The sequence below is a fragment of the Struthio camelus genome, chromosome W, assembly GCF_040807025.1.
Source record: "Struthio camelus isolate bStrCam1 chromosome W, bStrCam1.hap1, whole genome shotgun sequence".
Taxonomy (NCBI): domain Eukaryota; kingdom Metazoa; phylum Chordata; class Aves; order Struthioniformes; family Struthionidae; genus Struthio; species Struthio camelus.
This window is the reverse complement of record NC_090981.1, coordinates 53,121,700-53,146,468: the sequence shown is the minus strand read 5'-3', so window position 1 is coordinate 53,146,468 and position 24,769 is coordinate 53,121,700. Positions and strand designations below refer to the sequence as shown.

The window sequence follows — 24,769 nt, the reverse complement described above, 5'->3', positions numbered from 1 at the left end:
TTAAACTTAGGATGTATTTTATGTAGTGTCATTGGAATTTCTGGCCGTTGCTTATCTCAAAGGCCTATCTATGGACATTGCTTTAGATGTTGGCGGCTCTTCTTCCTCTTGTTACCAGACATGTCACTGTGTAGGAGGCAGTCATTTCATTGTAATAAATTTAAGAAAATGTGAAGACAGTAAAGAAGTGCCATGAGGACTGCTAGAAATAATCATCACGGGATCAGAAGGACCCACAACAGTGTTGTTTCATCTTGAATTATTGACTCAGTCAGGCATTGAGAAGTTGTGACGAAAATTCAGAACAGTCTTTCCGAGTCTTGCCAGGATTACTCAGTGGAATCCCTTGTTGCCAGATGCTGATGCTGAATGAGAAGAGAACAGCAGCCACCAGTGGGGGGATTAGTTTTCAAAAATTGCTCAAAGTCAGTATCTGTCCAGTTCTTCTAGGAGTTTATTAATACTTCACTGACTACCTGACAGTTTGAATGACAAGCAAGCTGGTATAAATGATATTTATGAGCAGTGTTGCTCATTTATCTTGTTAGCTCTAGGAATGCATTCAGCACATTTCGCGTTTGGGAATTTAACGTAACTGTGAAAAAAGGAATTATAGAATAGATCGTAGGATTGGAGTGAAAGATTTGGTCTGAACTTCCCAAGCAGTAGCTTCTGGAAGCATTGTGCTTCTTGTGGTTAGGAACGTAGCCATGTTTCTGGCCATGACTGTGTAGTAGGCTTAGAATTTGTTCTCTGCAGTGAGCTCAGAAAGACCTCAGCCAGATGTGAACATTTAGATGATATTCAGAGCTCTGTGCTTGTGGCATTAGCTTCTGAACCATAGCAGAATCACTGCAGCAATTCTGTTACGTGTTTTGTTTTGTTTTGTTTTTCTTCAGATCAGTGGAATATTTGGTGAGTGGTTGGGTATGGTTTTGAATGTATTGTGCTCTCAGTTTTTATGTGCTCTTGGAATTAGTAAAAAGCCAGGTTCTGCTTGTATTTCAAGGATACTGTACCCAACCCAAGATTCCCAGGAGGCTAAAAACAAACTATTTATTTATTAAAGCCGTTTTCTTTGGCAGTAGCATGAGCTGAAAGTTTTACATGAATTATAGATTCATGGTATAATATGAAGTCTAGCTATTAAAGTTATTTTGCTGCTGATCAGACCACCTTGAGCAGTTGGTTAATAAAGAAGTGAAAATCCGCCACTGCATTAACCAAGTGTATTTAGTTGCTTCAGTGGTAGGTGCTGCTAGAAGGAATCCAGCATCCTTTCTGGAGTCAGGTTTGTTGATTATTGTATGACCCAGTAGGCAGCATGTCTGTCTTGTGAGGCAAAGGGCAATAATATTCTTCACAGCTACTTTGTTAAGTAATGGAAGAACACAGCCAGCATTGTTTGGGACAAATACACGATGGAAAAGCAATTGCTGCCAAGTTGCGTGATATAAAGAAATTTTTTCATCGTAAAACTTCCCTAAATTGTTCATCAGCAAGCTGAGCCTGAAGAGAACTCTTCCACTGGTAAGATTTAATGGAGAGTTCCTAATCAAGGAGTCAGTGGATGTGTCCTGCTGCTCACTAACAATTCTGCTTATTCTGAGATTTATCATGTTGTACAGGAATTCTGGGCATTTTTCTCAAAATTCAGCATACTTGCAGAAAATTCAAATGTTTATTAAACAGTTATTTTCATAAATCCAGAGAAACTTAACCAAGCAACACCAGTAAACACATCCTTCTAGACAGATAATCTAAGTTTTTAACTCTGGTCTCTGCCATGTGATGATGTATCTGCAGGAAAAAAATTGTTTCTTCGCCATTCTCAGAATATCTGTAAGCTTTCTCTTTAGCAAAACGGGGATCTGGCAGGCCCAAAGTGGAAAATGATGTGCAAGAAGAATGGAGTTGCTGTCTTTCAGTAGATATGATTGTTCTCTTTCTGTAAAATTAATATAGGCACCTGATGTGGTTAGTCTGATCTTCTTTCTTCTCCTGTTTGAATTCTTCAGCCATCTGAACTCTTCCTGAAGGGTGGATTTGCACGTGATCTCCTGTTTTTCATGCCAGTTGTGAATAAAAGAACTAGAGCAAAAGCATTCCATATCTATTGTTAAGTGTTTTATTTTCCAGACTAAAAACTGAATTCTTTCAGCTCACATGTCATTACATGCTTGTCATTCCTAATTAATTTTTGGCATGTTCTTGGCTGTTTTGTAGACAGGAAAAATAGATTTAATTTTTATTTTAAACATACAACTGAAATGCCCCCATAATTGTAGGCTGAAACAAAATTTTTCTGCAAGTCCTGTAAGGTGAAAACTATCGTGGGAAGTAAATGTGTGGATATATTGACTTTTTCCTTTGTGAAGGAGTGATTCGCTTCATCCCTTATCAGTTATCCACTTTGTCATGAAGGAATGAGACTGTTATATTTCATAACTGGGAATTAGTCATCAAGCATATTTGGTTATTTTCAGAGCATTTAAGTGTGTGATTTTTTTCCCCTGGAGGTATTCTGCGTACTGCAGCATGTTTTACCAAAGGAAAAGATGGTGTTTACCTCCCTGATTTTATACACAGAAGTTCATAAATGTATACATACACAGAAGTGGATTTAGAGTTCTGACCTGTGATGCAGCGAGCTACAATAACTCTCCCGAAACCAGCTGTGAATATAGACCAGATCAGTGAAAACCTGAGAATTTACTAGCTGGCATTCTCTTTGCTTTATGGAATTTTATTCTAATTATCGCTTGACTGTCAACCTCCTGGCAATTTGCTGTAATATAAGAAGCCTGTTATTTCTCAAAGGAGCCGCAGTTTCTGAATCTGAAGTTAAATCTTCAGAGTCACTAGAATGACCAGAGCAACAACACAGCTTTGTTGAATATATTTAAGTACACAGTTTGATTAGGAGAGTTTCAAACACAAAACGTATTCAAAAAAACGGTAGCCAAAAATTAAACATGAGCATAGTCTACCTCTGATTCATTAATTTACAGCACTCATTTCTCTGCCCCAGAGGCTTTAATATATGTTAGCAGGAGGATGTCAGAGCAGCTTTCCTCGTTCGGAGTACACTTGCACGCTCGGATCATGCTGAGCTAAGACTCTTCCACCTCTGAGAAAGGTGGTTGTGCCCTCTCTCCCACGCAGGCCTTATGTTCCCACTCTTTGTCTGTGTCAGCACAAATCATGTTGCCAATGTAGGACAAATCAGCTTGCATTTGAATCAACAAAATCATCTAACTGAGGAAAACGGCAACAACAAGGGCTAGTTTCATCCCAGTCAGTGAGCTGATGCAACTTGTGATGCGGGTGTTGGGTAGCTGGAGAGGTGGGGAGTCCGTGGTAGTGGGACGGCTCAACATCAGAAAGGGCGAGCCAGCTTCTTGTAGCAGGAGCCCACAGCCAGATGGAGATGTGGGGTTTCCGACAACCCCACATTACAGATATGGTCAGTCTTGTCACAGGGCTGGAGTTAGAGGTAGCTTGGGGCAGCTGTTGCCCCGTGCCCTGTGCAAGGGGATACCCTCCAGCTTTGGGATCTGCTTCCTTAACACTGACTGCAGTACAACTGCTATGTGGCCCAAGTTCATGCTTGCAACCACTGGGTGACCCAAGGACTCATGTATCCAGAGACAAGGAATTTGAGAGCTCTGCAAGTAGGGCATTACAATCCAATTTCAGTCAAACGGGGATGGAAAAGATTTAACGTTAGCAGCAAATGGGAAATGTGACCTAATGATGCCTGATGTGTTTAGAGGATACTGTAGGGTTAATTTTTTTTTTATTCTGATTTATGTTTTCAATTAAAATACTTAATCTGTTAATCTGGAACCTTGTTATGCATCTACAGAATTGTTATAGTGAAAAAAGGCAGAACTTTACCTGAGAGTACAGGTTAATGCCAGTTAGTTTATTTTGTCAGTATAAATTTGTCTGGTCCCTCCTGTGATTGTGAGCTGCTAAAGGCAACTCAGTTTATAGCAGAAGAGCAAGGATATTGTAAGCATCTTTGACATTGCCTGCACTTCTGAGGGTGTTAGTCCTTCAAAGAAATTGTGAAAATACTTGAAGGTGAGTTAATAGAGTTAATCATTTTGCAACTTAGTTTGTTCGAAGTTAGGCAAGTAAATGTGTGTTGGACACCTCATTGGTCTGATGTGAATAAATATCCGTGGTTATCATAAGCTTTCTCAAAATGTTAAGTGTCACTAGGTCAAGACTTCAGTTGCTGGAGAACATTTATATGTTTTAATATTAAGTATCTGCTTAAATGCCTGAATTATTAGTCCTTTCTGAAGATTCTACTGACTGCAATGAGCTAATACTTAAGACTAAGATCTTAATTCAGCTACCTAAGTTTAATGCTTGATGCTCAATGGTTTGTGCAAAATTTTCATGGTGTGCGCTATCTGCTGTGATAAACAGGAACAGACACTCTTGCCCCAGGTTACATACTAGTTTATTACTAATACTGTGTCATAGATGTAATTTGCAATTCTGCAAGTTATGCCAAACAAATATGAAGATACCTGCCCTGGAGAACTGGTAGGCTGCATTCTTGCCTGCAGTCAGGAATGGTAGGATGTTTTACAGTGCAGTATGAAACAAACATAGTTGCATGTGACTGCACTGCGTGTTGTCTACTTGTGCTTTTAATACTTTTTTTTTTGGCATGCTGTAAGCCTTCTGAAATCCAGCATGCCCTGTAATTACCTGCTTCTTTATGCCTTGCTGAAATGGCTGTAGGAAAATATTTTTCTGAAATCTCAGATTTTAAGGAAATTTTGAATGTAGCCTGATGAGATATTACAGTGCTTGAATTTCTAATTGCAAATGAAAATATTTAGTCTGTTCTGTGCTTTGATTCATAAGCTTTGATGTATAAGCTTGACTCTAGATGCAGTCAAGTAGTGAATTTGCTGGAAAGACAGAGTTTTCAAGAAACCAGGCCAGTTTATAACTTTAGGTTGAATTAGGCGTATAGTTTCACCTCTTAAAAGTAGCTGGGGCTACTTAATTTCATAAGTGCTGGACTGTTCTAAAACATTTTAACTAAAAAATACCATTTTTTTCAGTTGAAAGCATGATTTTAATGGAGTTGAAAGAAAAAACAGCTAAATAAAAGTAATATCAAATAAATTCAACTGATAAATGAAAATACGTATCACTTTGAGTTGAGTAAGATGTTATGGATTGACTAGAAATAAAAATTAATTGGTCTTCCTTTAGAATTACATTTCAATACAAATGGAGCCAACTTAGTTCTTTTCCTCACACCAAAAGGATCTGTTTGTTGAACTTTGTCTTTTGCTCTTGTGCTAACTGCTGCTAGTTTTCTTTTATGGAGAAGACTATTTCTATGATACGAGAAATGCCTCTGAACAGATTAAAAAGATAATATTTACTATTGCGAGATGTTGATTGAGCAAGATGATAATGTCAGATATGGGTTATGATAGATATGATACTACTGCTAATGGTAATTTAGTAGATGTTAAATGGATGCATCTCTCTGTCAAAAGAGTTTGCAGTGTAAATAGGTAAACTGTTACCCCCTGTGTAGATGGGACAACAGAGGCACAGAGTGTAGTTGAGTGGGTGGCTAGAGGCTCCACAACACTGTGGGTGGTTTTGCTTTTCTTAATTACCAAGTTGGAAAGTTACTCAAAAAGCCTAATCAGAATTTGCTTCACCACAGTCGGTGCTTGTGTTAGCACCACGGACACAAAGAATTATTGATTGGTGCTTTCTTTGCAACAACCTTTACGGACTGGAAGACTTACTATATTTCTCTTTATTCCTTCTTCTCCGTTCTGCGCTCCCTCATCTCACTTCTCTTTTGCAAGTCAAATACCATTCTTTAAACTTTTCTTCATAGGTCAGATTTTCTGAACTTCTTATCTTTATTGCTGTCTTCTGCACACTCTTCAGTTTGTCAACAGCCTTTTAAAGAATGAGCTGCCCGAAACAGAACATAGTGTTCACTAGCACAGGAGAGTGGAACAATTAATCTCCTGGGTCACACATGTGATGCTCCCATTAATGTATTACAGAATTACTGCTGCCTTTGAGACAATGACATTGCATTCTTGACTGACATTCAGTTTGTGGTTTACTCCAAACTCCTGTTCCGTTTTGCGCTCTTTTTCTATTTTTTTCTTTTGCAAAACTGCTCTGTAGCCAGTTACTCCTTACTTTATATTGGTTAGTAGTAGCTACGCTCTGACATTTAATCAGGTAATAAAATACTGAGAAAACTATCTTGAATCATGGGAATACCCTAGCCATAATCACTCATACACCTGTGACTCAGGAGGCCTCCCTCTTCTCCCTCTTCTCCCTCTTCTCCCTCTTCTCCCTCTTCTCCCTCTTCTCCCTCTTCTCCCTCTTCTCCCTCTTCTCCCTCTTCTCCCCAAAACAAATGTGTTTCGAAGAGGTGTCCAGATTGAAAAATGGTTTAGTGAAATAGACAAAATCCGTCATTATTTCCAGGTTAGGAGGGATCACAAAAGATTGGCTGAGGAACCTGGACAGGTTCCATCAGCTGCATTAGCATGACATTGAAATTCTGCCTCTGGCACTGTCCTGTTTCAGAGTAAACATGCAAAGTCCTGTTTGGTTTGTGGTCAGCAAAGATCCCAACAGTGCTTTTTCATGGAGCGAGGTGATAACTGTGGTGGCGAAACTAAGCTTCTGACAGTATAGTTTCCCCTTTGGCCTTAACTGCTACCAATAAAACTTTGCAAATGTAACTACTAAACTGGAAGGCTAGTTTTTGTCGGCTACAAGGAGAGCCTTACTAAGAGCTTTTGCTCTCCCTGAGGTTTATTGCAAAATGAAAATGTTCTCTTTGTCTCTGGCATCAACTCAGGTTTGTAAACTTTGTTAACCAAAGAAATACTGAGTTCAGATTCCAAAATACTTGTAACGTAGTTGTTGACTTTTGGGTACATAGGGCCAATGCTCTCACTCAGTGCAGTTTTGTCCTGAAAGTTCTGGATGATCCTTGTACACATTTTCTTGTTTATTCCCTTTTCTGTCAGAGGGCTCTTTCCTGGAAAGCTAAATGGGAGCACAGTTTCCAAATTGTGCTGAGGGTGATTGTTCTCTTTTGCTGTAAGAACATTCAGTGGGACAGATTGCAGAAGTTCTGCACGTTACTGATTTTTAGCACTGCATATGGAAATATTTGAGTTACTGGAGAAGGTGTGTGAATGGGGTGCATACCTAGAGAGGGAGTTTGGCAGGTAGGAAGTGAGCGTGCGGTTTACCTAGGAGTTTCTGCCTGTAGGGCAAATGGAAAGGGGTGGTAGCTGGGAGGGGCTGAGACTGCAAATACTTGCCAGTAGTATTCTTCTGACCTTCACCCATTCTCCTTGGCACATCTTGCCAGCCTGTCTTCCAGCCTGTCTCTTTTGCCTGGACATCACAGCTTCTTTCTTCCTTTAAAGATGACCTTGGCTGCGCATGTGCTGAAAGTTGGAGCCACAGGTGAGCTCCCAATGAACAGCCTAGTTCTTTGTCTTGGCTGGATTCCCAATCCAGGTGCTGGGTTATCTTATCTTTTATTTGTTTTGTTTTCTTGTCTGTGTGGGGATGGGAGGGACAGAAGGCAGTGTCAAATTATAAGGGCTAGTTTACAGAGACTTTGAAGATGTTTTGTGCTGAGAAATAATGTTTTGTTTGTGCAGCATTAACCACTTTGCATTCCCTTTCCACCGTAACAGCTCTAATATAATTACTTTGCACCATGGGCTATTTAAATGAGTTCTGTATATTCAAGTACACTTTTTAACCTGCTAAATGGATCCTATGAAGAAAGTTAATGCTATTTGTATTTAATTAAATATTTGCAAACTGGGCGGGAGTGAAGAGGGTACACAAAACATTACCTTTTATGTCCTGGCTAATCAAGAGTCACCTGGCATCTTCTTGAGGGATGATGAGTATTAGTTTCTGCTGCAGCCAATTGGCTGTAATAAAAGGGTTGAGTCCCAAAAAGGACACTCTCTACCTGAATATGGTGAAATTCCCTAATGTTAAAAAATGCCTAATTATGGGTACGGCCTTCCTTTTCTGACCGGTCCTTTTTATTTCTTGATAATGTCATCTTCAGAGGGTTCAGGGAGGAGGCTGAAAAGAGGTGAACACACATGGTGACGTTTATTCTGTCCGTTTTACCCCTCAAATGGCTCCATGGCTGTTTAACACCTGCCTAAAGATTTGATACTAAATATGGTGCTATGGAACACTTAAAGGCATTTCATTTCTTAAGAATTGTGGCATGCCTTTGACTTGCTTTTAATGAACGTTTATAGCCTTCCGTGTTGCCTACAGAGTTTTGCAAATGTGAATCCTAAAGGTTAATGCCCCAGAAAAAATAGAAAAGCTCGTTTTTAGCACAGTTTTAAGACAACCACATGAATTTTGAATGTCTGAAGTGGACTTGGCCATTTGAGTAACTTCTTAATACAATCCTATTCACTGTAGTTGGTGTATGAATGCCTCTGTTATTTAAATAAAGAGAGTAAAAACAGTATTGTTCTCAACATCTTTTTCAACCTGTGAGCAAACCGATTTCTTTACAAGTTTTGTTAGCTGCGTGTGTGTTGCTCTCTCTGTGGACGCTCCTTAGACCCCAAACCTAAAATGAGCTTTTTAAGCATAAACTGCTGTTACAAATCATTGGTGCTGTCTGAGAACGCATACATTTATCTGAAAAGAGCTCATTTCATGAGCAGTAAAGAGAGAGAGCCACAAGGCATACTTTAGCATGGAAATGTTGTACAGGATCTTGTTAGTTGCAGAAGGGACGGGAAGTTCTTACTAGTAGAACTGCTCTGTAGGACTGAGTCATACTTTTTATATACAAAAAAATGAGCTTTCATGTTAAAATAAACATCAGTTGTATTTGCTTGCAGGAATCTTCGTTAGATTTTCCTTTTGGGAGGATGCCCTCCTGATTGACAGGACATTATCCCAACCTTACCAAAGTACAGAAATTGCATTTCAAAGTTAAGCTGCTTTTGAAAAGTGAAGAAATCATCTTGTCCTCACTTTCCTACTGTTTCTTTAAACAACAGTTAAACCAGAGGACTCTCAAGGCTGCTTATCATTGAGGAAGATATGAACACTGAGCTGGAAAGCAATTTTGCCCTTTACAATTTATAGGCACCTTGACAGTGGCAATAAATAGCCTCTATTAAAAAGAAAGACTTGTGTTTAATTGATTGCAATGGATGTTTTTTGCTTGTTTTTAATTGTATTGCCTAAGCTTTTTTCCTCTCTAAGCAGATTGATACTTTCATTTGCAACTTTTTTCATCTCTTAGTGCAAATGTTAACCACGTTCCAGGCCCATCTCATCTTACAAGAGAAAGGATCAGTGCCATTTATTTCCTTGTCACATATGGCTTATACTGTGTTTTACTGGACGCCTGCACCTAAAAAGAAATCCTTCTTCTACTGATAACCGAAAATACAGATTTCGGTTCTTAATGTACAGAACATGTCATCATTGGTAGCTAGCTATTGGGCCCCTGTCTGACATACGGATCATGGCACTCCTTCTCTCCTTTAGGGATTTGAGTTGAATGTAGCTACGGTGATATTTCTGTGTGTAACTTTTGTGCTTTATAGTCATTGAAATATCACAAGAGCAACCTTTTGAAAACTACAGTTGACTTAAACTATATTTCTGATGGCTTTATCTATTGGAGGAGGCATTTGGAGAAGGGAGAGGAAGGAGTTCCTGAGAAGGAGAAGAATGACTCATCAGAAATGTTTGTCCTCTTTTCTTTCCTGCATATTTCCATCACAAACTGGAGTGACTGATGGCTGTCTGAGTAGGCTTGAGGATGTGAGATAAGCCTCAGAAGCTGAAATATTTTGCAGCTTTTAGCCTCCTGCCTTTGCTACATTTAAAAAGTTTTCATTTGTACGTTTTAAATCTGCTACAGGTTGGCAAATCTTAATAACTGTGAAGAATGTTTGTCTGGCATACACTAATTCTCCGTTTTATGACATCCTGCTTTTTTTTTTTTTTAGGGGAAGGAAAAAGAAGAGAAAATGAACAAATAGCTTTTTGTCTCATTTCTGAAATCACTTACGTGCATGTGTACATCCCACGTTGGATGATGATGATGAACTCCCTAAAAATAATACTTGCGCTCCATTAAGAAATGTGTTGCACTGCACTTAATGAAACAGCGCTTAGTTTTGCTAACATCGTATTGGAGCAATACAAAGGTTGTTTTAACACACAAATGAATTCCCAGAACTCTTACTTTGTAAATAAAATCTGTTTCCAGTGAGCTCTAATTGATAATGGCAGTTAATGTAATACCTGCTGGCTAGGCCTGGCCTTTGCTAAAAGAGTTCTTTGAGACTTGGTTATTGATTGCTACAATCAGTTCAGGAAAAAAAAATACGTTGATTTGACTTTGGTTTTCTGTATCTATTTATTTTAGTTGATGGAGTGAGTGAGACTAAAGTCTCAAAGACCTTTTCTACCTTTTTGTTGGTAAAACATTTGATAGTTTTTATTTTGTATATGATTATGGCCCCAGGAATTACCATTATATGAATGTTAAACTATTGCATTTTTCTGTCCAGGTCGACCCTACAAAAAATGGAGTTTAGTCACAAGGCTGAGATGTCTCTTGGTTAATAACTTCCTGCATTAGAGGGAAGCATTTCCCTTTGTGGTTTTAGCAGTCATCCGTACTTTATACATGCATGGTACTGTACAGACATCAAGTAATGAATCCTTGTCCTGTGAAGCAGACCTGAACCAGCTCTGCTGTTCCCTACGTAAGGGATGGGAGCTGTGCTTTGATCCTCTTACCTTCAGTATTGCCTTAGAAGTCAGAGGTCTGGTTTGATTGCTGTTATCAGGGAATGGATGATGTTAGGCATAAATCCTCCAGTGGTGACACTCTTCTCATTTTTCTCTTCCCTCTCTCTCTCTCTGTACAAATATATTTCAGTAGTTGGTTTCTTAATACTGAGTTACTGAGTTGCTTACTGTTGAACAGTAAAAAGCTTTAAAGGGAAACCTCTTTTTGTTTTACCTTGTTTATGTGTTTTTACTTGAAAAATGCCCTTATCATGAATTGATACATCTTGCCTACACCTTGCACTATCACTATGTGAATATGCAATCGAAGATAAATTTTGTCACAAATAACCTAAAAAATGATAGTGACTAGAAGAATTAGTGAAAAAAGAATTAATCGTTAATTATGATTTAATTATTCTTATGTCTTTGCTGCCTGGTGGTGTTTGTTTTTTACTTCTCATTCAATTTTTGTGTCATTTTTCTGCCGTGTGGCACAGTTTTATCTGACAGTACATCAACAAGGGAAAGAAATACACTATGGTGAAATAGAAAAAATAGTCAGAAGAGTTAACGGGAGATTTTAATTGGATGCAGCTGTGAAACAATTTTAAGTAACAGTTTTCACTGAAGTGGATTCTGATTTTACTGTCTCTTTAAAAAGAGCTTGTTGGCACTCTGTTGGAGGCCCTTTTTTACTCTGTGCATCCCTGCTTTACTTTGGTGTGACAATCCTACTCTGTCTTTTGTTGCAGGTTCATCGGTTAGTTGAGTCCTTGATCTGAACTGGACACAGGAGTAGAGTGGTTCAAAATTTGTAGCTCAGCATACACTCAGGTAGTGACTACTGCAAACAGTGGAGGTGATGCAATTGTAAATGTTCTAAGGGACAAAGAGTGCAATTAAACAACTCAGCCTGCAGCCAGTCCATTAAAAATTAAACATTTCTGCAGTATAGTAGAGATACCTTATCCTGATGCTCGTACTTAGAAAACAGGCAGAAGAAATTTCACAACCCATTTTTATTTTACCAACATCCATCACTCTGTAAAAATAATCATTATTAAGCACTTTTTTCCCCAGCTGTTGTTACAGACTAGTGTATTAGTCCCAGCTTTTGGTGAGAAATGTGGTTAATAAAAAATCCCCTCCTTTATGGAAAGTACTTCAAAAATAATAGAAAATGAAAACTCTTTTGTAGCTCTTTTGAGCATTGTATATCATACTGAAGAGAGTTGTAAACGTAAGGATTTTTATAGAGTGTTAAAAGGCCTTATTTTCATTCTCTGTTAAGTTCTGTAGATTCTCTGCTATTTTTAGGATACCCTATTATGCTTCTGTAGACCTCCATGTTTTTGATCTTTGTAAATAGTTTCTGTTTATTGGTGAGACTGCATCTCTGCTGAAAATGGCTCAACTGCTAGTGTGATGGATAGACAGTTTTCAAATCTGATACAGAAACATGCATTTTTCTCAAGCTGTTAAGAATGATTTTGTCACCTCTGTACTGTCTTTCACCATCACTTCATTAGAAGCCCCTGTTGACAGCAATGCGTGGTTGTGCTAATGTTAAGCAGGGCCAGGCAATACTATTCAGTCATGCCCTGCCCTAGTGTAAATATGCCTCTTGGCTAGTCAGGAATATTTTTAACGAGTGCTTTTGCTGACTACTAGGTCTTGGTTTTCATCCTTTTATCCTTGTTCCCCACCCCCCTTCATTCTAAGCAGTCCCTTTGATTCAGGAGGACAGACAAATCCATTCACTCCACATATGTCATATATTTATCTTATTTTCATAGTCTCTTTATTCAACAACTTCTGCAGCATTATTTAGTCTTCAGAGGACTTTTTGGCAGGAACTACTTCCTTCATAGTGTTTTCCCTCCATAGAGCTTATTGCAGTTATGAAGAGGTCAGTATTGATGTTGGTGATATTATTATTAATGTTTATTTTACAGTCTTAAATAAAGTGTCCTCCAAAGTAATCCTACAGGTCTCTGCTAACAATGGGAATGCCATACATAACTCATGCTTCCCAGCCTGGTGCCATATGTACAGAATTTCTTATACATATTTATTCCATCTATTTGGTGTACTAGTTCACTTTATGGTTTCAGTAGTGTTAGTGTGACCTGTTTTTAAAACATTTTTCCGTCTGCAGGGCAGGCAGTCTAATGCTGGCCAGAGGAATCTAGCCCAAGGCTAATTTTGTGCCACAGAGATCCAGAACACTGTAGAGCTGGAGCCTCATTTTGTGCTTGTGCTTTTACATTACTGCATGACTTCCACTTAAAATTAGCCCTTCTGTGTTTGCTGAAAAGAAAGAAAAAACATGACATGCAGGAGAAATGCCTCCTCTTTTGTGGCTGCTATCTTGCAATGAGTCAGCATGGGGCTATGTTGTCCAATGTGCCTATGCACATAGGAAGCTATTATCGCGGAAGGTCTAGCTTGAAGGAGAAAAACCTGTTCCCTATAATTCCAAAAATGTTTAGTTCTGCAGCCAACGTAATAATCTTGATCCATTTCTGCCTGAGAGCATCCTTAGACAATGTATTTTGGGGAGCCACTGGATTATTGGGAGCAAGGACTGGGAGGGAGAAGGCATGGCAACAGCATTTCTCCTGTCACACCACAGCTCCCTAAGTATGGCATGAAGTTCCCTCTGAAATTAGTGTCTCCAGCAGTTGGAAATGGCTGTCTGGTTGCCTGGACCATGGAGCTAAATACCGGTCAATTAAGCCTGCCTGGGACTGTTCCCTGGCACAGAGACCAGCTGGTGCAGAATGGCCCACCTCCTTACTTTTAAACTGCCTTTGCTCACATTGTGAAATTGTGCCTCAGAATCGTTTTAGCTGAGCTGCTTGACTCAAGCCAATAGTCTGCCAGGAATCATGCTAACAGTTTAACTTCAGAGATAATTGAATTTCAGGGGGACTGGATAAATGCTATTCCAGGGGCAAAGTGCCTAGGAATGTTCCCGTGCATTGTTTAATTTGCTAGTATAGACCCAGTCCAGATGGTGAGATGTGATACTAGCCCTTCTGCTCCTCCTTTGCCTTTAAATACCAAGACCAAGTATGCCTTCAGCAAGTGGGCTGTCTAGACTTGGACAGGCCTGTGACATTTTGAGTAAAAAGTAGCAATCACCATGAGTCTAGTAGTGGAGGAAGGGTTTTGACTCAGTGAAGGTCTAGTTTGAATAGCGGAGGATGGCATTTTAATTTCCGTTTCTCTTACTTAGCAAATGCTTTTCTACAATTTTGTGGAGCTGTTTGAGGGTGCCTGGCTCAATTCTTAAAGAAAATGAGTAACAGTGATTAAGCCTGGAGGCATGGGCAGAACTCTGTGTTGCTGAGATGCTGTTTGAGGGGTGCAATGCTTTCTTACAATCAGCAAGAGATGGAATGGGTATGGTTAGTCCATGTGACAATGCACACCATTTAATACTGAGAAATTGTTCTGCAAGTCTTTTCTGAATCATCACTAGTGATTTTATCTTTGGGGCACAGACCTGGAACAGAGTCATCTATGTGGGTGGGGATGCAGATTTCAGATGAGCACTGTCAGAGTGTACATAGAAGACGTGAATTTGTAATCAGAAATGAAGTAATTGGAGTATATTTGCCTAATGTGCTTATTAATGCTGTGTGTGGCCCTCCCTTTTATTCAGATTTCTTTTACATTGTTTTTCAAAAGCTTGCTCTCAGAACTATTTCTGTATGAAATCTAGGTCCAGCTGTCCTTGATACGTTTTTTTGAATAAAATTCAAAAATGAAATTGGCTATCATGCCCTTTCCTTTTGCAAACGTGCAGGTTGTGGAAATTAAATAGGTAAGTCTACAGATTTCCAATGGCATCTTAACAGCCAATAGTTGAACCTCAAGATAGATTTCATTTCCTAGTATCTGTAAGAAGGCATCAAAAGAAAATTAACTTTGTGTATGTACTGCAAATATTTATATTGTATTTATTTAACTCAATGTTCAGTGACTCCACCGATGACCTGCAAGGAAAAGGAAGACTTTTTTCCCTCCAGTGACACATAATTTGGCTTCTAAAATTTTTTACTCTCACCTAAACCTAGAGGTTGGCCACAGCTAGATAGCATTGTATAAAATGCAGTGCAAAAACTTCTGGGTGGCTGCTTAGTTCATCTTGTTTATGTACTTCATATTAGGGTCAAATTGATGGGGAGGACTATTAGAGGAGAAGGAGTTGGCTTCCATTGTAGGTTGCCCAGAGAGGTAGTGGAGATATTCGAAACCCATCTGGATGCGATCCTGGGAAATATGCTCTAGAGGACCCTGCTTGAGCAGGGAGGTTGGACTAGATGATCTCCAGACGTCCCTTCCAACCTAAACCGTTCTGTGATTCTGTAACATCTTGTGATCATCTGGGCATTTTCAGGCAGTAACTAATTTCACTGAATTTTCACCCCATTTTTGCAGTTCCTTAAGACACTGTTAATGCTTTTGATCTCATGTACACTCTTCCTGTTGTTTTTGAGACTTGAGGTCTTTTGCAGCTGAGTTTATAAGTTAAAAATTCCAAGTTTATAAAACCCTCCCCAGATTCATTTTGCAGCAACCACTAATATCCTACACTGCAAATATTTTTCTGTAATGCTGAGGCATAGTCAGTGTGCTTTTAAAATGTATTTCCATTTACATAAGACTTGTAAGAATGTGATTATGATCCAAAAAGTTCCCATTTCTTATAATAGTAACCTAGAAACTTTAAGGATCACCTGCAGTTCAGTAAGAAAGATAGCTGTATTATACAGCAGTTTGATAGTCAACAAGACTGTCGGTTTTAGTGACTTTCCAGTAGAGAAATCATCCCAAGGTTTTTATTTTCTTTGTGCTATATTATATTGTACAGTTGGTTTCTGGTAGACTCAAGGCACTCAAAAGTCTTTCTCAATAATATAATTGATCACTAAATGCTACGATCGAGGCTTAGCAAGGTCTATTTTCATAGAACCTCTTATTTGATAACAATATGCTTTGAATCCTGTATATACTTTGGTACTGTGTGGTAGTTTTGGTACTCAGTGCAGTAACATGTACAGGTTGGTATACCTAGTGCTTGCATCACTTTAATTTTTGATGATCAGCACTGTATTGTTGAACAATATTTACCTCTAGAGTTTATAGATCGTAATTGGATGCAAAAGCTTATAAACATATACCAGCTTCCTCAGAAGATTTGAGAAGGCCCAATTTATATAAAAAATAAAATAGTACTCAAACTTTCCTGAGAAAAATCTCTGCTATTGGCTTTAATTGGCCAGGATTTCAGGATGTGAGCTTCTAGATTTATAACTGTTTTTCTGCATATGTATCAGGTCCAACTACCACAGATAGGATAGACTTAAGTGGCATTTGTGTGAGAAAACGTTTACCTGTGTTGAACTTAACAGGCTATTCCTTAAAGAATCATGGCTACCTTAAGTGTGAGCATGTGTTTAGCAGCATCAGCAGGTGGAGGGAAAATACCTGAAATCAAGTTTTGGAAGCAGACGTACAAAAGATCACTGGAAAATTAAGAAGGAGCCCTATTGGGACTCTCATTCCTATATGTCATAAGTAGGCCACTTACTATGGAAGCTGATTCTGAGGAAGTTTGATGCCTACTGTGGCATCTGAATTCAGGTGCTAGCTCTGCATACTATCCAGGGCTACCAGAACCTGTTGCCGTGTGCAGTCCGTAGACAGCAGAGGTCACCATACTGTAGCACAGATGGTGCAACTACTTAATTTTGATCCTAAATGGAGGATGGAGCAGTAATAAAATAATCATGCAGTCCTTGCTAGAGCTGTTCAGTTACGTCAGGACCAGTCCACATAGTATGATGATACATCTCTGCTTTCAGTAAGTTCAAGTTTTACAAAAGATAAATACAGGGTGTGAAAGCTTTGAATGTATTCGTATTGAAGATGTATACTTAACAATTCTCAGTTTATTAAATAGTTTTTTTTTATAACTTTGCAGAATTGTAAATTAAAGTTTTTTTGATTTGCTGTAAGTAGCAGTTCCTTTCTAAAGCTGGCGACAGCAAGTCATTTTCAAAGTAGGATGGCCTGAGTGAAAAGGACTATCTAGATAAAAGAAACTGATTTACATTAATATAATACTGAAATACTAGGATTTGCTGAGGGAAAGCAATGTGCCTGAAAATAATTGTGGCTGATATTAACTGGAGGATAATCATTTGCATCTCTGTGGATCCTTTTGAAACACCTGAAATACATGACCTCAGTAAAGAATAAATAGCAGGACGTTCTTCAAGATTTGGGCTGGAAGGAACAAGCTCAAGAATTTTAAGTATTCCTCCAGAAAGCCAGTTTTAGTTCTGTGGATATCAAACCTTTATCTCCAGAATCCTAAAAAAGATCCTTTCTTTCTGGCTAACTCTATACACAACTTTATGGAGCTAAAAGTTTATTCGTTCTTTGTCACGCCCTTCAGAGGATGCACCGGGGTTATATAATGCAGCGCAATCGTGAGACATTCTCCTCAGTAATATTATATACTCTTATTTTTAGTTAAACACTGTCTTAGGAAATCATGGATCCCCAATATTCGCAGTCAGAATAAAACAAGTATCTTATATGACAGATACAGAAGAGCAAGAAAAGACCACCTTGATTCTCATACATTATGGCCTGATCCTGTTCCTATTAAATGGAAATTGAGACCCTTGATTTGTCTTATGCCTCTATGGCTGTTAGCTTCAGTCTTCCACTGAAAATAAAATGTAGCAGTATTAAAAGACTCTGTGAAAATTTAAATGTGCTCCAAGATTTTTTTTTTTTGTGAAAAGATAGTGTCTTGATGAATAGGCAGCACTGAGCACCTTTTTAAAAATATTTTATTATGTACCAGTTCTGATTGTTTCCTAAGATAGAATTTGTACTTCTACCTGTGGTTTTAAGGGATTTTATAAGCAATCAAACTCCTTTACAAAAAAGGAAAAAAGTCGTACGCACACGTGACCAATTGACCTTGACATTTTTTTTCCTGGAGCAGAAGTGCAAGGAGTATGTTCATCTTTTATTAAGAAAAGTCAAGGCTTTTCTTTGTCTTTTGTAAGACCAAATTCTATATCTGTTGATGCTTTGAAAGATCCAGGACATTTGTTTTTGGCAAATCCTGAGTGGTTTGTAATTTAGTATAATTACTGTGCTACCTCATGATCACAGATTCACGGAACGGTTGAGGTTGGAAGGGACCTTTGGAGATCATCCAGTCCAACTCCCCTGCTCAAGCAGGGTCCTCTAGAGCATATTTCCCAGGATCGCATCCAGACGGGTTTTGAATATCTCCAACGAAGGAGACTCCACTACCTCTCTGGGCAACCTCTGCCAATGCTTTGTCACCCTCAGAGTAAGGAAGTTTTTCCTCAGGTTCAGATGGAACTTCCTGTGGTTCAGTTTCTGCCCATTGCCTCTTGTCCTGTTGCTGGGCACCACGGAGAAGAGGCTGGCCTCATCGTCCCGACACCCCCCCTTCAGATACAGCCTGAGTGTATGATTTAGGGATGCTTCTATTAATCAGGTGTAAAAAGTATCAGCATGTGCAAATTGTAATATAGAGGTTAGATTTTTTTTAATGATTAGCAAGCATTATATTGCACAAGGGTGAGCTGATCTCCCTTATGTGTAGTTGATGGTAAGGAGACTTTTCTCTTAACTTTATTGACTTCATAGATTACTATTTTGTAAGTACTGACAGTACTGTTGAAGTTTATATTCCCTTTGGATTAATGCATACTCTGACTGTAGGAAAATATAGCTGGCCTTCAGTGGTTGTCGGTTCATAAATGTTCCATGTATTTGTACGTGCAATAATGAATGTTAAACGAATGGTTTTTAGTAAATGAGCTCTGGGATTTTTTTTCCGTTAGTGTCCAACCAAAGCCAGTAAAAATCCTTGCAAGACTCTCTGCTGATATTGATGATTTGGTTGAAGTTATATGTTACCAGTGGGAAAGACAAAGGAATAATTAGGAATAATCATTTATTTGAGAGGGGTAGGCCACATAGAGATGTAGAGCTGGAAAGAGGTGGCTCCAGAGACACAGCCTGTTGACTTTAAGTGATAATATCAATGTAGTAAGTCATGTATCTGTGTCAGATGCCCACAGTCCTGTTAAGATTTATGCACCTGCTTCTGTTTCTTTTCTGAGTGAAGACACTGATTTCACCGTGACTGCTGAGTTAAGCAACCGGTCAGGACACCCCGCGCAGCACCATGGCTCCCCAGGGGAGGCTGGGGGTGCGCACAAGGCCCGGGCACTAGCTCATAGACAGGTCTTCATAAGTCTGGCATGTAGATAGCTGTACTTCGTAGTGGCTGGACTTTAAATTGTTCAGAGGCTTCAATTTTTTCCCGCTGTGCTGTATCATTTTTCCAGTGTTGTTCTGGGTCTTCTTAAGAGCTTGAAAAAGAGACAGTGTTTGTTTTGTTTAAACATCTCCTGTGTTATGAATCACTGGTTCACTGCTTTGAAACACCATTATTTCATTTGTCAACCTCTTTTTGCTGAATGTATTTGAAATAGTTTTGTTACTTACTGTAACCTTATTTTCAGCGTGTGGAGTCCCTGCCAGTTATCAGTGTTTACTCTGACTGTGCGTATAATCTTGTTCCTGTTGTTCAGCTAAAGGTGTTTGAGGCCTCACATGACCTCTGTGTTATACCTGATTATTTCATTTCTTCCTTAAATGAGTTACTTTTCTGTTTCTGTTCAATTCCCTCTGTTTTTGTGTATGTCATACACAGCCATGAGGCAGGTGCCAGATATTATTTAATACCGCTAACAAACTGCTGCTCTCTCCGTTCTATTTTTATACAGTCGCTTAAGCTTCCCGCTGCTTCTCCGAGCGTGAGCGTTTGCGCTCTCGCTCACTGACGGCGCCCGCCATCAGAACCGGTTGCCGTGGCCTTTCCCCTCTGTCGGTGCCTGGAGCCGCGGAGCCGCGGGCCTGACGAGAGCCGACCCCCCCTGCGGCTCTGCGGGGCCGAGGCAATGGTAGGAGCTTGGCGCTTAATCTCTCTTCAGAAGTTTTCCCTGGCCACTGTTCGTTTCTAACTCTGAATAAGCAACTCTGCTGAAGACTACCTCTCACTTGCGTTTGTGCAGTAGTCCCCTGTCCGTTTCAGTGCAGAATTAAGCAGGCACCTGTTAGTAGCACTTTAAACTAACCTGTTTGGTTTTTGCGGTACAGCAAACTCCTTTCTTTGTTCATGCAGCCATTAGCATAGGGGAGGCAGTTCAAGAGACTACGACCGCTCAGCTAGCTATTGGTAACATCTCATTACCGTGAAATAACCCTTCTGGAGCGTTTGTAGTCTGTTTAATTGGAAGGCAGATTTTCAAGAATTACAGTTGCAGCTGCATTTAAGTGGTAGCTAATGGTGATGCTGTTTCCAAAAATCTTCATTTTTACTACAAGACACATTTCTGCAACTGCAGCTGCATAAGGGTTGGTGTGCTTGGGCAGTCCCCTTAATATTTAGGCAAAGACATGACTTCAGATACTAATTTGGGAGTAACAAGAGCAAGCCGCAAGGGTCATTGGATGAAAACTCAAGCCCAGAATAAACATGTAATATAAATAAACCTTTGAGCAGTTAGTATCTCCGCAAGGTCAGAACTGCAGTAAAACAAACCTGTTTATGAAGGTAAGATTTAAGCAGTGAAGGAAGACCTAGATATAACATAGAGCTCATTTTCCATCCACAGCTGTGCAGAACAGTATGTAAACACAGCTGATGTTTGCCAGTGTTGTTATTCCAGTTTAGGGTTCCCCACATAGGAATAGAAAAGGATCTGATTTCTCAGAGCTGTGAGTTCTATGCACTCCCCATCTGAAAATCTTAAATCTTTGGTTCATTAAAAGTCCAGATTCCTTACAAAAAGTGGACAGGAAAGCCTGCTTTTTTTTTTTTTTTAAATCAGTTTTTTGCCAAGCAAATTCTGCTAGGCTGCCCGCTTGGTGTGATTCATCTTTTTTCCTCAAGGTGATCTATAAAGAAGGCTTTCTTCTGCATCCTGCTTGCTGTGTATAATATCACAGTGCACAGGAGTGAAGTGATGTTTATCATAATGTTCTGTATGCCTCACAGCAGCATGTAAGCCATGCTTAAAACGTTGCTGACAAATCTCTCTACAAAAGTGAATGCGAGATAAGTATAAGAAGAGGATGACCTGTTAGAGTTGTACTTGATTCATCACACGTGCTCACAAAGGACTAGTGTCATAACGCATGAGCCTAACTTGGGAAAGAAAAGAAGCAGGTAACTGACTGGTATTAGCTTTGGCAATAGGAGTCTTTGTAGCTTAGAGTATTAATTAAAATTGTAAAGACCTCAAGGATTACTTAAACATCTGTGCAACAGTGATCAGGCAAGTGAAATACAGTATGTTATCTTAATGTTCAGGAATTTAATATGTTTATTTTTAAATACCTTCTTTCCTTCATTTTTGTCCCTGGACTAGAATGGGAAAGAGCAGGTTCCTATAAAAATCTCTACAATTATAATATTTCTGCATTAAATATGTATTACGATAAAGGACTTCTCACTGGTGCTCAGATTAGGAATTATGTTCAGAATATTACTCCTGTTGCTATTCCCTGGTGAATTTCTCCATCTAGGAATATTACCATTTAAGAAGTGATAACATATGCAAGTAACAAATTGTAAAAGCCCAAGCAGAGTAATTTGATTGTGCTACTAAAACAATGCTAGTGAAGCACTCCAGTCTGTGGTTGCTAGCTTTGAATTATCATGATTGTTATAAATCATACCAGAGGATTGTGGGGGAAATAGAGCTTTCAGCCCTTCATTACAAATCCACCGTTTTCTATCCAGTAATCTAAAGAAGAACAACACACAACCATCTGTCTAGCAGACTGTGGTGGTGCGGTATAGACTGTTACTCTCAGTGCGCTAGGGGAGTAAGAGTGGGAAGAAGGAGCATGCATGAAAAATGTAGCATCTTTGGGATCACAGTGCTCCTCACTGTACAGATTCATAGCAAAGAACAGAGTCCACTCCTCTGTGTAAATGCTGCATAATGGGGCCCTGGCAGGTTTCCACATTAGGAACTGCGCATATGTTACACATACGCAATTCAGGAACTATGGAGAATGAATAGCAACTACTAGTGCATATATGCAAATGTGCATATGTTTCAAGTTACAGATAATAGCACAGTTATTCTTCTGGCTGGCAAATGTAAATGCTAGCATGGGGAATTTCTGCAGCAGGCTTTGTGTACAAGTCTGTAACAGGAAATAACTGAGTAACCCACTTCACATAGGCTGCGAATAGAAGTATTGCAAAGACCTATATAAAAGGTTGCTGAAGCTAGTAAAAGCGCATCTCACTCTAATACTTAAAATTATTTGTGATAGCCTATACGCTTAAAGACTGGCGGAGGCCAGGCTGAAAGGGTCAAAGAAACCTAAGGACTGCACTGGGATCCTCATGCCTCGTAAACAAGGTGAAGGGGCTTCATCAGGTTGATACAGGGATTTGGGCTAGGGGTCTTCTTGTTCTCTCATTTTAAACTTAAGCCAGCAGAAGAGGTAAACTAATATAAATGGACTGCCATTCAATGTTTTTTCAAAGTACAAGATCTATTTTGATGTCATTCAACCATCGTTGCACTAAACCTGAAAAATAATTTGACTGGACTGAGCCAGATGGTAGGTCCAAATTCCCATGATTAGTGAGTACGTGTTCAACTAAAGCTTGAAAACTGTCTGCTGCGTGAGCTACGTTTCAGCTTTGTCTTTTCTCTATTTAAGCCTTTTCCTTCCCTTTTTTTTTTTTCTTCTCCCCCTTTTTTTTTTTCTTTTACCTTCTTCTAACATTAATACAGATTTCCCAAGCCTTGGAGGATACACCTAGGCTAAAAAAGCCCAGGTGCAGTTCTCTGGCCTTGAGGTCAAGTGGACTGGTGCAGCTTGCATTCATACAGCTAAGCTCTTCTATGCTTCTGCCTGAAACGGGGATGGTGGCATTTCCACCCTCTCCAGAGCAGCTGTGGGCTGGTGCTCTCCTGCTCTGGGAGAGTGCTAACTGGTTAAGGGCCAGGGCTCTGGCCAGGACTGTGCTGATAGCTGAACAGTAAGGTTGATGGGGCCAATAGTTGGGCCCGTTCCCTGGTGCTCTTTAGTTTACTAGTGTAAACATAGTCACAATGTTGCATAGACTGCATGTTGGATCTCTCATTTTGTAGCATCAAATGAGCTAGTCAGCACCAAAAGCAAGATGTGTTTTATATGCAGGCCCTTCTTTTCTCTAGGATGTTTCTCCTTTTTATCTTTAAAAATTAGAATCCAATTTCAGCATATTTCAGCTAATGTTTTTTCTGTCCTTTCAAGTATCATCATCAGTAGTCATAATAGAAAGCCAGAATCAATAGGGGAAACTATCACATTCTGTACGTTTTCAGGCAGCAGGTTTTGCATGTAAAAACTGCAGCTTAAGGAGAGGGAAGTAACAGTTAATTTAAAAATGAAGTCTTAAAACTTTGCATTTCAAACTGTTCATTTTATGTCTGAAGAATTTTCATTTGCTGTTATCCATGGTACTAAGAAACAGGGCTCTTACCTCAAAACCCTTTTCCTGTTGTGCGTATTATGTGCTTGTACAGTAGCTGTGAGGTGTTCATGCTGCCTCTCAAGGCTCATTCCATCCTGTGGCATTCAGCGAATTAGGATTAGAAGATAATTTGTTCTTGGTAAAAGGATTCTGAGTTGATGGATGGCTGCATTGCTGACTCAATGTATAGCCCTACTACATCACTTTCTTTGTCTAAATAATGAGAGAAACTTATAGGAGCACTGTCCAAATCAGGTGATGCGCAGTGCTTCACAGTCCTTAAAAGTCATGATTGCTGTTCCTGTGAGTGAAGTGCACAGCATTTGGATTAGTGTCTCTTAACAGTTATAAGAGGTTCTTAATGCTTAACTCTGTCCTGCCTGTTGCTGTGACATCTGTGCTATTTGACCATACAATATCATCATGATGTAGATATATGAAAATAGGTATTCTGACATGCCAGTGTTTACATCTGTAACAAGTATATGAAGTTTTGGGGGGTTTCTACACTCCTGTTTCTGCCTGCCGCACTTCACTGATTGTGCTTTGTGCCATGTCTGTTCTTTTTTCCCTGCATTGACTCCCAGCAAGGGCAACTGTGTTTACTTGTCCACTATTTCTGAAAGACACTGGAGCCTTGGAGTGTCCTTTTGGCTAATCAGCGCATTAAGCACTACTTGTGCGGTAGAGATAATAGGAAGGAAGTTTCACAGTTACGTTCTCTTCATTTGTGAATCAACTGTGCGTTTCCATGATTAGTTTAAGTCCATCTAAGACACTCCGGCAAGTCATGTGTTCTGGGTGATCCAGCAGAAATTCAGCTAACACAATTACAAGTTTTCAACCAGCCCAGGCAGTGCCAACAGCAAGGAAGGGAGGAGAGAGGAAAATCCGGCTGAGAAAGTAAAGAAGGGAGGCAACATCTCCAGTGGCATCAGCACCCACGAAGTGTGAGAATATAGTGTTAGGTAGAAAGAGGAAAGAAAAATTTGTCTAGGTATTACTCTAGCTTTCCTCCTGCCACATAAAATGGTACTCTACAATGAGAAGGTGCATTGGTATGATTGTCGGCTCTGGGGAAACTGCTTTAAATATTTGTATTAAAAATATAGACATCTCAGACCTATAAGGTAAGATGCATATGCAAGTGTGTTACTGTGAAAGAAGGAAATGAAAGGGACAGGATATTTCTGTGCCACAGTCATAGAGGCAACTTTCAGTATCTATTCCCCCTCCCCTCATTTGCTCGATGTATTTGCAGCCCAGGATCAGAAAAAACAGTATATTGGA

At 39.4% G+C, this 24,769-nt stretch overlaps 1 protein-coding gene across 5 annotated transcripts in view; it reads left to right on the top strand.

Annotated features, from left to right (window-relative positions):
* The window catches only part of LOC138060872 (growth hormone receptor), a 192,827-nt gene that overhangs the window by 66,704 nt on the left and 101,354 nt on the right, over positions 1 to 24,769 (top strand). The window contains exon 1 of one of the 5 annotated variants that reach the window (XM_068926354.1): positions 19,748 to 19,895. The exons of the other annotated variants lie outside the window; for them this stretch is intronic. The gene's annotated coding sequence lies outside the window, so the exon portion shown is untranslated. Of the gene's footprint in view, positions 1 to 19,747; positions 19,896 to 24,769 lie in introns of those variants that run through there. 5 annotated transcript variants of the gene reach the window in all.